Source organism: Pezoporus flaviventris, unplaced genomic scaffold, assembly GCF_033815535.1.
Source record: "Pezoporus flaviventris isolate CSIRO_AGI_PZ_B2104156 unplaced genomic scaffold, CSIRO_AGI_Pfla_v1 ptg000041l, whole genome shotgun sequence".
Classification (NCBI taxonomy): Eukaryota; Metazoa; Chordata; class Aves; order Psittaciformes; family Psittacidae; genus Pezoporus; species Pezoporus flaviventris.
The window spans coordinates 12,011,071-12,024,809 of NW_026892589.1; the positions used below are offsets into that span (position 1 = coordinate 12,011,071).

General features: G+C 48.7%; 1 protein-coding gene across 10 annotated transcripts in view; it reads left to right on the forward strand.

The window, feature by feature from the left end:
- Positions 1–728: 728 nt before the first annotated feature.
- Positions 729–13,739, forward strand: part of PITPNM2 (phosphatidylinositol transfer protein membrane associated 2) — a 133,443-nt gene continuing 120,432 nt past the window's right edge. For 3 of the 10 annotated variants that reach the window (XM_061466230.1, XM_061466234.1, XM_061466242.1), the window contains exon 1: positions 730–1,117. The gene's annotated coding sequence lies outside the window, so the exon portion shown is untranslated. Of the gene's footprint in view, positions 1,118–12,316; positions 12,536–13,739 lie in introns of those variants that run through there. The other 7 variants (XM_061466237.1, XM_061466235.1, XM_061466236.1 and 4 more) reach the window with 4 other exon arrangements.

Genomic DNA, 13,739 nt, shown 5'->3' on the forward strand with positions numbered 1-13,739 from the left:
AATAAGGGCTTTTAGAGACCCAGAAGCTTGTGCTTGCCCTGAGCAGGACTTCAATCACCTTCCTCTAGAGTTCTCACCCCTGCCACCTTGCAGCTCTGTAGGTGTTTATTACCTTTCCTAATCCATTGGGTTTTGCCTGGAGCCTCAGGCTTTGGTCTGCCTGCCTGCTCTGATGAGACACGTGTTGTTTCCTCTGGTAATGATAAACATTACAGCTCCTTCACCGAGAGATTTAACCTTTGGAAATGAGCATTTCCATCGGTCCGCATCTCTAAAATGCAAGTTAGAAATGGGGCCTCTTTGCCGTTGATGCTTCAGGGCCGGGAGCCTGAGCCATCAGCTGGTGAGTTTGGAATTACCCTGCTCTATCCAGGAGCTGGAGTGGAGGAGGAGCGCTGAGGTGATGTACCCTTAAGGAAAGAGAAAAAGCTGAAAACTGGCAAATTTGACTTTTTTTTCCCCTCTAATACCCCTTAGTGATTGTTTTCCACTCGTTGCAGCGCGCACTCAGGCTGCAAAAGGTGCCAGGGGCAGGGTTGGGCCGGGCCTTTGCCCACTGGGGCCTCTGTGCCTCGGTAGCCGTTGTTACCATCCCTCCTGCGGGCACGGCTCCGGCCGGGCCCCCTCACCCCGACCCCGCCGCGCTCCCCGCAGCCCCGGTGCCGGTCCCCACCGCGGCCGGCAGGCGGCGCTCCGGTCCCGCCCGCCGTGCGGGAGCGCCGGCCCGGCTCGGCGCGGGGAAGGAAGTGGCGGCTCGGCGGCGGTGGGCACGGCTCGGGCGGGCGGATAAAGCTGCCCGGGCGGCGCGGCAGGGCAGGAGCGGGGCAGAGCAGAGCCGGTGCCGGGGCTCTTCGCCTTCCCCGCTCCTCCGCTCCCCTCCCCTTCCCGCAGCTGCGGCGGCCCGCCCGCCTCGCCTCCCCCCGCCTCCGCCGTCCCCGCGCCGCGGCAGAGCCGGCGGGTGAGGAGCTGCCTGCGCCCGGCCCACCCTCGCCGGGGATTATGCCAGCGGAGCGCGGGCATGTCGGCAGGCAGCCACCCGTAGGCAGCGGCAGCCGCCGAGCCGCCGCGGCATCAGCAGCACCAGCGGGAGCCGCGGCCGCTGCGCCGGGAGCAGCCGGTGCGTGGCAGGGGGACCCGGGGGGCGGCGGGGCGGGCACCCTGGGCAGGGCCGGCAGCGGGCCTGAGGGGAGCGTGAGGTGAGGGGCGGTGGGGGTAAGGCCGGGCCCGCGGGGCGGCCTCAGCCTCCCCTGAGGAGCCGGGGCGGCTCGGCGGGGCCTCGGCGGGCGGCGGAGGAACGGCCCCTGAGGGCCGCGGCGGGCGGGCTGGGTCGTCCCGCCCGCGGTGAGCGGGATGCGGCGGTGGTAAAAGTTTCCCCAATAGAGGAGTGAATGGCAGGGAGGGACGGGTCTGCGGGCGCCGCAGCCATAGCCGCGGGTGCGCGGCTCCTCGTTGCTGCACGGGTTGTACCGAGAGGTTCGTTATCTCTAACGTACCCTGCGGTGAGGTGATGGGGTTTGGCTGTGGTGCACCCCCGTCCGCGCTCCCTTCTCTCCGGGCTGGCTCGCTGGAGGCAGCAAACACCTTTTCCCTCTGCCCTCGGTGGCGGTTTGAGTGCCGGGGTTGATGGAGTCCCCCCCACACCGGGCTCCTGGCACGGCGGAGGGAGCGATTCTCGGTCTGTGGTGGCTGGAGGTGCACGAAGCCGGGCTGGATGTCAGGGAACGGTGCCGGCTGCCTTCAGGCGCCGTCCGTGTGAGGCCAGAGCGAGCCCAGCCCGAGGGAGAGCCTTCATCCTGGCCGCGACCCTCCTCCTCCTCCTTCCTCCCTTACCGCATCTCCCAGGGTTGAATTCCAATGGGTTCCTCTATGGCAGAGGCACCGGGATGAGGCCTGTGCTGTGGTGGGGGCCCTGGGATGAGGCCTGTGCTGTGAGGAGGGCAGGAAGGCGCTGCCCGGGGCTGGTCTCCCCGCCTGTGGTAGGGGAAGAGGGGTGAGAGCTGCCCTGGCCTCATGGAAGGAGTAACTTGGCTGATTATGGCTAAGGAAGAACAGTGTGGGCTTTTGGGGCTTGAGGCTCCCCTGCGGTAGTGAGCATCGCTGGAAATCAGCCATGATCCCCTTGCGAGGACTGGAGCAGGAATTTTCCCTTTACAAAGAGCAGGTTGCCCATTCCTTAGCTGGATGATGGGCTATAAGAGGGGATCCTCTCCTCTGGGCCTGGCCATCCCTTCTCACTTGACAAACTGGTGTTCCCAAATGACCCTGGGCTCCATTCTGTAGAATGCTGCTGCCCCATGGCAGCAGGCATCAGCACGAACAACTTCAGCTTCTCCTCCATCTGTGGGAGGGTTAAATCCCTTCCTTCACCTGCTCCCCAACCCCTTTCGCTCCACTGAAGGAGCCCAGAGGAGTGCACTCGACATGGGGCTGGAGCATCATTAGCAGAGCCCCTCAGCGTAGCGCCCTGCTCAGTCAGCCACTCCATTCAAACCTGTCACATTTCATGTTAAAACGCCACGATTGAGGCAAAGTTTATTTAAATTGTGTATTGAAGCAAAAAGCAAAAGTTTCTTCTTCTGTGAGTACCTGCTCTGAAGTGAAAGCTTCCATCTTCTGTGGGCTCTGTGTGTCTGGAAGCAGCTAAGTGGGTAACACGATGCCAAACCCCATCTTTGAAGACATAATCTGCATGTGCTGAGCTCTGTACATGACACCGGTTCAGCAGGACAATGGCACTAGATTAGTCTTTGCAGACATCAGGATTTAAACAGGAGATGGCTTGATTGCACGTCGCAATGTCTATGGCCTGTAGGATTCCTTATCCTCCTATTCCATACTAATTCCCTCTCTCTGCCCACATCTTTCTCCTCGCGCTGTATTTTTATCACGTAGTTTATTTTTGTCGTGACTGCGTTGTGCTCCTGAGTAACACAAGAAGACTGACTGCGTTACAGAGTTCAGCACTGCCTTCTGAGTGATATTTTCCACTGGTGAATAGGAGATGGCTGTTTGCAGGGCAGCCTTTCTCCCGGCCTTTGGCAGACCTCATGCCTGCAATGGTCAATAGATCGCTGTATGCCTGGTTATTCTGACAGGTAACCACCTCGTTGTTTTGACCCCGTGCTGCTGCTTGGTAATTGAAATGCCTCCTCGGGATATACGGAATAAAGCATGGCCAAGCATGAAAGCACAGCTGCAGGCTTGTCCTGGCTTGCTGTTTCTCACAGGAATGCTGCTCTGTGGTCCTGGCAATGTGTTCTGATTGTGGCAGCATCTCCGAGAGGGAAAGTGAAAGGAGCAAGCAAGGGCTGGATATGCAGCTCATTGTGCTTCTGGCTTTGCTAGAGCAGGCTGCTGGTAGGTTGCTAGGTTTCATTGATCATATTTAAGTTTCTGTCAGTAACTTTTAATTAAAAACATGGTTGATACCACTTTAATGAATGTACGGATGTTAGCCATCTTCATGCATAAAAATGCTTTTTAATTCCCTTACTATTCCCTTTATGGCCCTTAGATGCTTTTGTTACCATTTAAACAGCATACAGTAGCAGCTGTTTATCTTCTTAATACAACTTTTTCATGCATCTGCGTTGAGGAAACAGTAATGGTTTGAGTAAACAATTCCCTGGTATCCTTTAACAGTATATTTTTAAATAACTTGGCAGAAAGGGTTATAAGTATGTCAAAAGAGTGAACTCCGAGGCTCTTGTTGCTGGTAGCCCTATACCTAACCTAACTCTGCGTAAGTTGTTAGCTGCTCCTCATGCTTACATGGGGTGGTGAGGAAAGTAAGAAGCTCTCAATGCACGACTTTTGATTCTGAGGAGCTTAACAAGGATCTTTCCCCCCAGATGATAACTTCTTATTAAAATACCCTTTCTATTCTAGGTTTGCTTCTGATGGTGTATTTCAATGCGTATGTCGCCTGTTGTGCATCTAACAGCCCGAGCGTTTATTGTGATTTGCCATCTGGCTCGTGGGAGTTTTATCTAACTTCTCATTTGAGTTGACAGCAACCAGTTTGGAGAGACCTTGTCCTGATGTGTTTTATAAGAGAAATTCTCAAAACTCACAACTGACAGTGGTGCTGAGGGGTTTTGAATTGAAATAGTCTCTTTCTAGTCTCAGTTTGTTACTGCTTCTGTGAGTTGGCCAAACAGAGAAGCAGCACATTGAAAGAAGCTAATTTAAGGTTCCTCCAATTAATCCAAACCAACATTAATCTTCCCCCCCCCCTCCGTTCAAACAAAAATCTTGTCATTCACTTGCTGTCTTGGCAGCCTGACTGGAAGGTTTCGGAACATGGCAAGCGAAAGCTGGTGCTTACTCCTGGGTGTAGTTTGACTCATGCCATTCATGCATATTCATAGTAATGTCCTGTTCTAGGACCAGCATGATCCGTTGAGAAACAGGTTTTTTTCACATGATGTTCTTTTAGGCTTCCTCTTCTTCGAGACTCGTGCCTTGTTTCAGGGAGAGGGGAGAAACGGGCGGCAGTGCCTGTCTGCTCTTTGTTTTCTTCGAAGGAAAAAGCACCATCTAAAAGCCATGGTTTTTGTAATAGCCAATTGCTCTAAATGGTGATACCTTTTAATTTATGAATGCTGACATAGGGGATGATGTGATTAACATTTTGTTTTGCCTCCCCAAATCAGTAAGATATTTCTAGATTTAATTTTGAGCCTGAAAGCGTCTTATGGACAAAAATGTTGTGTAGTATTCAGTGCGAATGGAAACGGAGGAATTAATGGGGGCAAGGAGAGAATAAATAAAACACTTTATTTTTAACTTTGTTTCCTGGGCATTGGAGGAAATCCAAGTGCCACGATGTTGTACGGGGGCAGAGGAGGCTGTGTGAACTCAAGGGGAATGTGGCTTCCCTGATCATGGTGTCCATGCCAAGACTCCTAGGAAATTTTAAATGAACAAAGTAACGAATGATATTTAGATGTTCTTAATGTGAGGAGAACAAAACGATTGAGCTCGGGGCTAAGTCAGATCCTACCACTTCATGGCGCTTGAATCAGCACAATGCCAAGTCAGTATGTGGAGCTCCTGAAGTCATCCTTGTGTGTTTTCCATAGGAAGGGGTTTTGACAGTGGGACTGTATTGGTGGTGTTTTTCTTAGTTTAACTATAGATATCTATCTCCTTAGAGCTCACAGCAAAATGCTTTGTTACATCCCACTGGAGAGCTTAGAAACCAGTTGGGAAAAAGGCATCTTTCTTTTTGAAGGGTGGCTGTGGGGATCAAAGGATGCTCCTGAGAGGTGGCAGTATCTGGAGACAGAGCTGCTTCCCACTTTCTTGAGTGTGTTTGATACAGGGTCAAGCTTCAAAGGGGAGAAGAAATAAGAGGTTGCTTAGGCAAGTGGAGAGAAATAGTTATTGAGCATATGTGGGTGCAGGGAGCCGCATGATTTGCCATGAAAGAGCAGGAAGTAACAGGGCTCAAACCTGCCCTGGAGAGCTTGGGCACATCTGAGGAAGTCCCAGCTGCCTGAATTGTCTTTCATTGCAAAGCCAGGAGGTGCAAGGGAAGACCAGCCAGGAGGGGAAATGAGCATCTCCTCCTGCATTTGGGCTCCCATGTGCAAGGATATAACAAGGATCTGGTTACCCTGGCTTTGGTGGTTAACACAGCCCAGGTCGGTAAATGGTGTGGAAAGCTACAGCGAAGCTGTCAGCCCTGTCAGGGTGCTCCTGAGTTCGGGAGCGAAGGTGTCGGGGTCATTGCTCCTGCATCCTCCGGGCTGGTGCCTGGCAGGAGGGCACATACCAGTGCTCTGAGTCTGCAGCCGCAGAGGGCAGGGACAGAAGGTAAACACCTCTGCTGGTTAAGCGGTGTGCTGGGCAGAAGGAACGTGGGCACCCTGAGCAGCAGCCGCTCTTCCAGTAACCCTTTATAGGAAAGGCTGATCCTTGCCTTCTCCTCGCTGAGCTGCTGCTTGAGGACTCCAAATTAGAATGGGTTTTTTCCTGCTGGCTTTTAAGCAGCCTCCAGCAAATCCTGCTCAGGCAGGTTTGAAGAGATGCACCGTCCAGAAATGGGTGTCCTTGTGCGCTTCAGAGTGTTCTCACAAAAATCCCAACCCTGAGCACTGGGTGTCTTGGGTAGCGAGGGCTCTGCATGGCTGTTACAGCCCTGACTTTGTGGTGTTTGGACAGCTGAGGTTGGTGCGTGCTGTGGCATTGTAAGCAGGAACCTTCAGACTCCTCTGCAGGAAAGCAGTTGAGATTAGGTGAATAGGAGAGGCTCCCTTGATGTGATGAGGAAAAGTGAGTGCCAGTCATCGTTCTTTGTGCCTTTAAACAGCAAAGTCTCCTGCTGGAGACCAGATACTGGGATTTCTGCTTGGGGTTTTCTAAGAGTTTCTATAGCCTCGTCATGGATAGGGGGAGCAGAGGTCTGGACAGTCCCGTAATGACTCAGGAGGTTTCCCACTAGCTGGGAAGGCGTATCTGATCCTTGCAGTGTAACTGGGGGGATTTGGGAAAGATAACAGTGAATGAGCAGCTGGAAGTTTCATAATCTGTCATCAGGGCAGGGATTCCTGTAAGGGACAGGGAAGTTAACTCTGATTTGTTTGGATTGCTGGCACTTACATCCCTGAGCTTCAGGACACTAATTCAAGCCCATTAACAGCCTTAACCCACAGAGCAATGACCTGAGAAGGCGTAGTGTGGAGGGTGGGAGTGTGTGTAATCACATCAGCACCTTGAGGCTTTGGCGTATCTTGGAACTCCCAGGGCATGGCCGCGTTATCTCCAGCTCTAAAGAAGTTTGATGTTTGCATGACTTAACTCTGGATGTGTAGTGGGGCCTTAATTCCATTATGTGCTTTGAAAGGTTAGGGAAGGGCTTCAGGTTTTTATAGTACAGCCATGATAAACAGCAGCCCAGCTTCTGCTGTGCCTCGAATGGGTTACTTGTAAAGAATCTGGTTTGGGACTCGGTGGATTGCTCTGGGCTGTTCTTAGATGATTTGGGTTGGAGTCAGAGTTACCTCTCCATAGGGAACCCTGAAGGGCCGTGAGCGTTTCTTAAGAGGTAAAATAATGGGCAGCCATCAGTCACTCATGTTCGGAGTGAACAGCAAAACAATGTTATGTACGTATTTATATATTGATGTGATGTGATTTATGTTTTATATACATAAGAAGACAATTCAATGGGAATAACTTCACTTGTGATTGTAATTTGTTTCAAGATCAATACCATAACTTAAATATCCTCCTCCTAAAGGTAGAAACACTGCAGAATCACTTTCTCTCTGTGGGTGGCTTACCTATTTTAATGTTATGGGTTTTTTTTTCCTTGAAGAAGGAAATAGACATTTTATATTTATCATCTCAGATGAAATGGAAATCTAAATATTTACATCTTTTCACTGGATCCGAGGTTGAGCACCAGCTGTAGGCGTTGCCAAGCTGTTTCGTTGTCTGCTTCGCTGGGTAGGTTGATTTCTTCAGGGCAGTGGGGAGATGGAGCCTCATATTTCTGTCTGTTATCTCCTATTCAGGCTCTGCATCTGGAAGGACTTCCCCCTGTGGCTTTGGAGACCTGGCCTTACGTTCAGAGGGTGTTCTAGCCTAAACATGCTGGAAGCTAAACATGTGTTATCTGCAGCAGAATGCAGAGTTAACTGCAAACTGTGAAACCGGAGGGGGAGTTCAGGATGCGAGTATGTAAATAGCTCGGAGATATTTTGTGAACAAGAACAGAAGGGGGAGGAAGGCCTCTCGCTTGCTTTTTCTCTGCCATCCTCATCTCCTCAGTACCACTCGCCGTGGCTGACTTTCAGTGCTCTTTACAAGCAAAGGTGGAGGATCACTTCTGGTTTAAACAAGGGTAAACCATTAGCAGGCACCTGAAGTGTTTCAGATCACGGCTCAGTAGAAGAGACAGCAAAAGTCCAGGAGTTTTGTCTCTGGTTTTGCTCTGTCTTCTTTATCTCCAGGTGGGCTGTTAGTTTTTTGACCGTGGTGCTCTTAGACTTTAGATCCACCAAAGCAAACTGATGGAGAAGCAGAGTGGACAGCTTTCGTTTTCTCTCTCTCCTTTATTCTTAAGTGTTGTTTACCCAGACTCTCAGGACCCATTATTTGTCTAACCTGCATCTGGAGTGTAAAATATTGTTCCAGGTTTTAACTTCAACAGATGGTAAACATCTTCCATCAAATACCTCCAAAGATGTCTTTAGCACGGACACAGTGTCTTTTGTCTGTTTGGGGAGGATACAATAATTCTTACTGCTGTCTTGTGGTTACATTTAATGCCTATAAATAGGGTTTTCAGAAAGGCACATTTATCTAAGACGTTACCTCTGTGAGAGGGAAGAGCAGATTTGGGCAAGCTACCTGATAGTGCAAACTTTTTACTACAGCTTCTGTGTGGTGTTCTGCCTTCCTGGTTTTAATCTGTCATTATGTTTAGGAGGGCAGGAGATGGTTTGACGTGATTACTGAGGGTGCGCGCTCTGATACCTCCGCCTGATGCTCTGCTTGGAGAAATAGTAGTATTGGAAATGCAGCATCACTGTGTTGGGGGGAGAAGACTCTGGGTAATGAAACTTCTCAGAGTTGCAGGTTCTTATGAACTGTTTTCTAACAGCAACAACTATTTATGCAAAGCTGTAAGGAAAGCTGCTCCTTAATGTTTTGTAGGTGCTTTTCTTTCTGAGCCTGACGCTCAGTGGACCTCATCAGGTCAAGAGCCAGATCACATCTACAGATACATCTGTGTGAAGAGGGTGGAGGTGAAGGGCCACCTTCTATTGTCCTTCTGTCCTTCTCCATACAGTTGCTCCAGCAGAAAAATGAGCTTGACATAAAGGGGAGATTTCATTGTATAGCGGAGCATCTGTGTTATCAAAGACGGATATGTTGGAGCACTTCTTTGTTTCCCCCCAACTCTGTACTGCGTTGTCTGTAAGTCATTTTGCTGACAGAACTTATGTTTTGTACCTTATCAGAGTAGAACTGAAAAATGAGGTGATGTTTTATCTTAAACATCGTTACCAAAATCAGGGAAACTGTGTTGAGAGTATTCTTATTCCTGCTTTAAAGGCTAGGAATAATTTGACTTGTAGACCTCCCTTTCTTCCTAAATCAAGTTAATAGCAGCAGCAGCTAGGAGAGGCAGTTTCTGATTATAAAGAGGTTTGGAGCCTGAAAAAGTCCCTTTCTCTGTTTGAGAACCACCTTTTTAATACTCCTATCAAGTATTCTGCAAAGATCTCTTGCAGCAAACTTGTAGGTTGTGTAGATGTCAGTCTTCCCTATATATTTTATTTATCCTAAACTTCCTAGAAGGATGCATGCAGATCAGCTTTTCAAAGCTTTTTTAATATGGTTTTATGTGGAAATGTGGGATCAAGGATGCAAAAGTTATCTGGAACTCCTTGGGGGAGTGCAGCACATTGGTGTCAAGAGCTGCTTGCAGAGAGGTGCTTTTTGCTGTTGTTTGGGGTTTCTGGAGGTTAAATCCCTGTTTCTCAGCCCAGGTAGGTACCCCAGGGACTGCTGAATGTCTGAGGTTCAGCCACGTGTGGTGAACCTGCTGTGAGTGATGGCTGGGTGAGTCTCTGGGTGCACTGGTGCACGGGGTCTCACTGATGCTTATTTAATCTTTATCCTTGCAGTCTGTAGGGCAGCAGCTGACCTGAACTGCCTGGTGTATGTAACCTGAGCAGTGCTACTCTCCTGCTATGGAGCAAGGCTGAGAGAGCTGGGCTGGTTCAGCCTAGAGAAGAGAAGGCTCCGGGGAGACCTTAGAGCAGCTGCCAGTGCCTAAAGGGGCTACAGGAAACCTGGAAAGGGCTTTTTAATGAGGGCTTGTGGTAACAGGACAAGGGGGGAATAGCTTTAAACTTACAGAGGGGAGATTTAGATTAGATACTGTGAAAAAGTCCTTCCCTGCGAGGGTGCTGAGGCGCTGGCACAGGGTGCCCAGAGAAGCTGTGGCTGCCCCATCCCTGGCAGTGCTCAAAGCCAGGTTGGACACAGGGGCTTGGAGCAAGCTGCTCTAGTGGAAGGGGTCCCTGCCCGTGGCAGGGGTTGGAACTGGATGAGCTTTAAGGCCCCTTCCAATCCAAACCAGTCTGACACTGTTATAACTTGAGTAGTTACTGAAGGCAGTATAAACACAGGCACGCACTACAGAGCCCAGGGGCTTAGCATTGTTGTTATCATAAGATATTCCATCTGGAGGTGGAAAAAAAAAAAGCCCTTTTGGGTTTCTTTACCTCAAGGCTGGCAACGAGTGCAGAGTGAGTGACATATTTCCATTTGACTCATCTGTTGTCAAAATGATGACACCCTTGAGTCACATTAAAAATGAGACCTTGTAGGTGAGCTGGCTCTTGGTTCTGGTGAGCAGGGAGCAGCTGTGTGTTGGCTTTTTGATTTTGTCCTTGCTAAGAAAATGCCTTTTTTTTCCTGTCCCTGCAATGGGATGAAATTGATTAATGCTGCAGCATTAATGTTCTGGATGAGAAGTAAACAGCCTGTTTCAGGTGGAATGCTGGATGGTAGCCATAAAGATATTCAAATAACCTGCTTTATAGCTATTTAAAGCCCTAAAACCAAAAGAGAATTAAAGAGTGCCCAGTAGGCAGATGGTTGGGAAAGGAACACCCCACGATCAATGAGGCAATATGTAAATATTTTCAATCATTACCACAGTACTGCTGTGTTGACATTGAAATTCCATGGGACTCCTCATTGATCAGCAGATGAGCTTGGATAGAACGGAGGATAAAAGCCCAGTACTGAGCGTTATTATGGATTGTGGGTTCCATCGAGGTCTAGGAATGGATTTCAAACCCTCTTTAAGCATGTTCCTGACACACTGTGCTTCCTCCCTGGCTGTCAAGCACCAATTGGATTATTTCTTGAGCTTTATTTCAGGTGAAATGCTGCATAGTTGAATAATTCTTCTCCGCTAATTGCCACATTTATATGGGAAAGGGCAAGGTGGAAGTGATGTGGTGTTCTCTGCTGGAAATACACCTGGTTATAAATGGCTGGAAAGGAAGAGAAATCAAATGGGTGAATTAAAGTGAAATTTGGGAAAAGGTGCTCCTATAAGCAGGCTGCAGGGACCTCGTTGGGCTGATTCACTTGGGAATCTTCACCGGGGTGATAACACTCTTGTGCATAAAACATGAAGTGCCTTTAGCACACACAGGTGCTGAACCCACCAAGAGGCTTTTGCTATTTTTGTCCCTCTCCTCCTCCACTTTTGTGCTCCTGGAATCAAACACCGTGTAGGTTTTACTTCTCTCAGAGGGCAGTTGGAACTTGCCTCTAAATAGGTGTTATAAAAGCTGCTTTTTGGGATCTGAACCTCAAACTTACTTATACAAAACATAACTGCCTACCTCAAACCAGTACCATGGCAGCGCGGAGCAGGTGCTGCTGTGTGCAGCTCCTGGGATCCCACCGTGGAGGCAGGATGCTGTCTGGGGAGGTGGGGTGACCTGGAGGCTGTAGGGAACGTTGCCACTGTCGGTGTGTGATGTTAAACGTGAACTCTTCCCTCTTTACATAAGCTGGTGTGAGGTCCGTAACAATCGTGGGTGTTATATATATGTTATATATATATATATATAAACCACCCAATAACATAAAGGGTGCATATGTGGTTTTCTAAATGTATTTTTCTCACAGCCTAATGAGAGCAATGGGTTGGAACACCTCACACCCCAGTCCCCCATTTCATACGAGGGAATAATGACTTAAAGGAGGGAGAGTGCTTTGCAAAGGAAAAGCATCATTGGTACAGCAAGCTCCAGAGCCTAGGCAGCTTTGTGGAAACATTCTGCTGTTTGCTTCCTCTCCCTTCCCCCTGGATCTGGCTGCTTCCAGTGAGCTCAGGATGCTGTGCTCCTTAGGGAATGTAACCCCAGAGGCACTTTGGAGAGTCCAGATGCTACAAGCATCAGACAGAGGAAAATGGTTTAGGAGCCTTTTCAAGCTGCTCCTATTTTCTAGTTAACTGCTGCATGTATTTTGCATGTTGATTGATTTCCTGGCACGTCCCAGAGCCTGTTCCTCTGATTACAGAGTTCTGCAGGGTTTTGAATCCCTTTCTCTCTGGTTTGTTGCTTTTCAGTTGCTCACTTAAATTCCCTTCATGTTTTCAGGTGGCTAACAGAGAGCAGAACAGAAAACACCTTCTCTGTGGGTACAGGACTCCTGTGACTCTTTGTGGTCTGAAGCTGATGCTTCCAAACCACGGGCATGCAGTGTTTGACCACAGCTGACACTCATTCAGGCTTAGTGTTTGTTAATGCAGATCGTGCAAAAGCAGTAGGCTGAGCTAAAGCAGCTGTGGTGTTCTCCAGGAGCAATTTTGCCTGTTCATTTATCCCTGCAAGGTAGTGCTCTCTGTGTCTCTGACTCTGCACAAGCAGTGTGTGAGTCTTGCTTTCTGTTGCCTTTGCTCGGCAGGACTCTGCTCTTGGGTGTGAGAGACCAGAACACTCACCAGTGTGTTCTGATCTGCAGTTGTCACCAAGTGTGTGTTCAGGTAATGGTGAGGTGGGAGCTCTGTTGTGCCACCAAAGTGTTTTAGTGACGGTACACCTTAGGAGCAAGGAGTGAAAAGCGGACTGTAACATGAGTTAAGCAGAGAAGCCTTCTGAAGCCATCAGAAAGCGTCTTGTGATTAATCATCCCTCATGGAAAGGTAACTGCTAGTTCTGTTAGGGTAATGTAGTGTTTTCAGTGTGCTGAGTATGAGCCACTTTCCTCTTGCAGGGTGGCACCTCTTCCTACTTGCAAAATGTATTTGCATGTCAGTCTGTGTAGTAATAACTGTGGGGTGCTGCTGTGTGCCTTGTGTGATGAACTGGCTGCTGCTCCAAAGCCAAAAGTGGTTTGGGTTTCTGAGCTTCTCTGATGCCCAGAGATCTCTTTGGAGAGATCCCACTTTCCTCAAAGGGCTTTGAGGGAAGCAAGTTTGTAACGTTCACCTTTGCAAATTACCCATAATAAAAATGTTCTTCTAACCTTTTGGGAGCTCTTGCATTAACTCCTGTTTTGTTGGGTGGCTTCTTCCTGGTGGTTTGGTTTGGACAAATGTGTCCCTTGATGAATAATGCTGAAGGCTCCTGCCTTTCAGTAGTATAAATTTAAAATAGAAGCAGTTTTAGCTGTGTATTTGATTACCACTTATCACAAAATGTTTCTGAAATGCAGATAGGGTTAATTATTACCAATCTAAAAGAGGCTTAAAACTGACAAGCTTTGAGTTTGAATTTTGCATTGGTAATCTGTTCTCACACCTTAAAAATAAGTAAATTAAGAATAGCATCAGTGAGGCCTCTGCAAACTGCAGTGATTTTTGAAAGCTCTGACTTGGGAATGCAGTCGAGGTGAATTGTGTATGATTATGGCAAAGAGCAGGTTTTATAAAGATGTCAGGGTGTCCTAGACTCCGTTAGTGATCTGCTTCTTTCAGTTAGGGAAAATGCTGGTGTTTACATTTCCCAAAGGCAATACTTTCAGTTTCTGTTGTTCCGAAGTGCTTTTGCTTTTAACCACTTTTGATTTCAGCACTGTTAGCAAGCACATAGAGAGCTCCGTCTGTTTGGAGTAATTGTCTCAGACTTGCTGTCACTGAAGAGAAGTTGTTTTGTCACCCTTCCCAGCCTAGAAACACAGGGGGAAAAACCCCAACCCTGAAACTGAAAAGGAGAAAGCTGGTAGGAAGCTTCAAGGTTGGTTTTCTT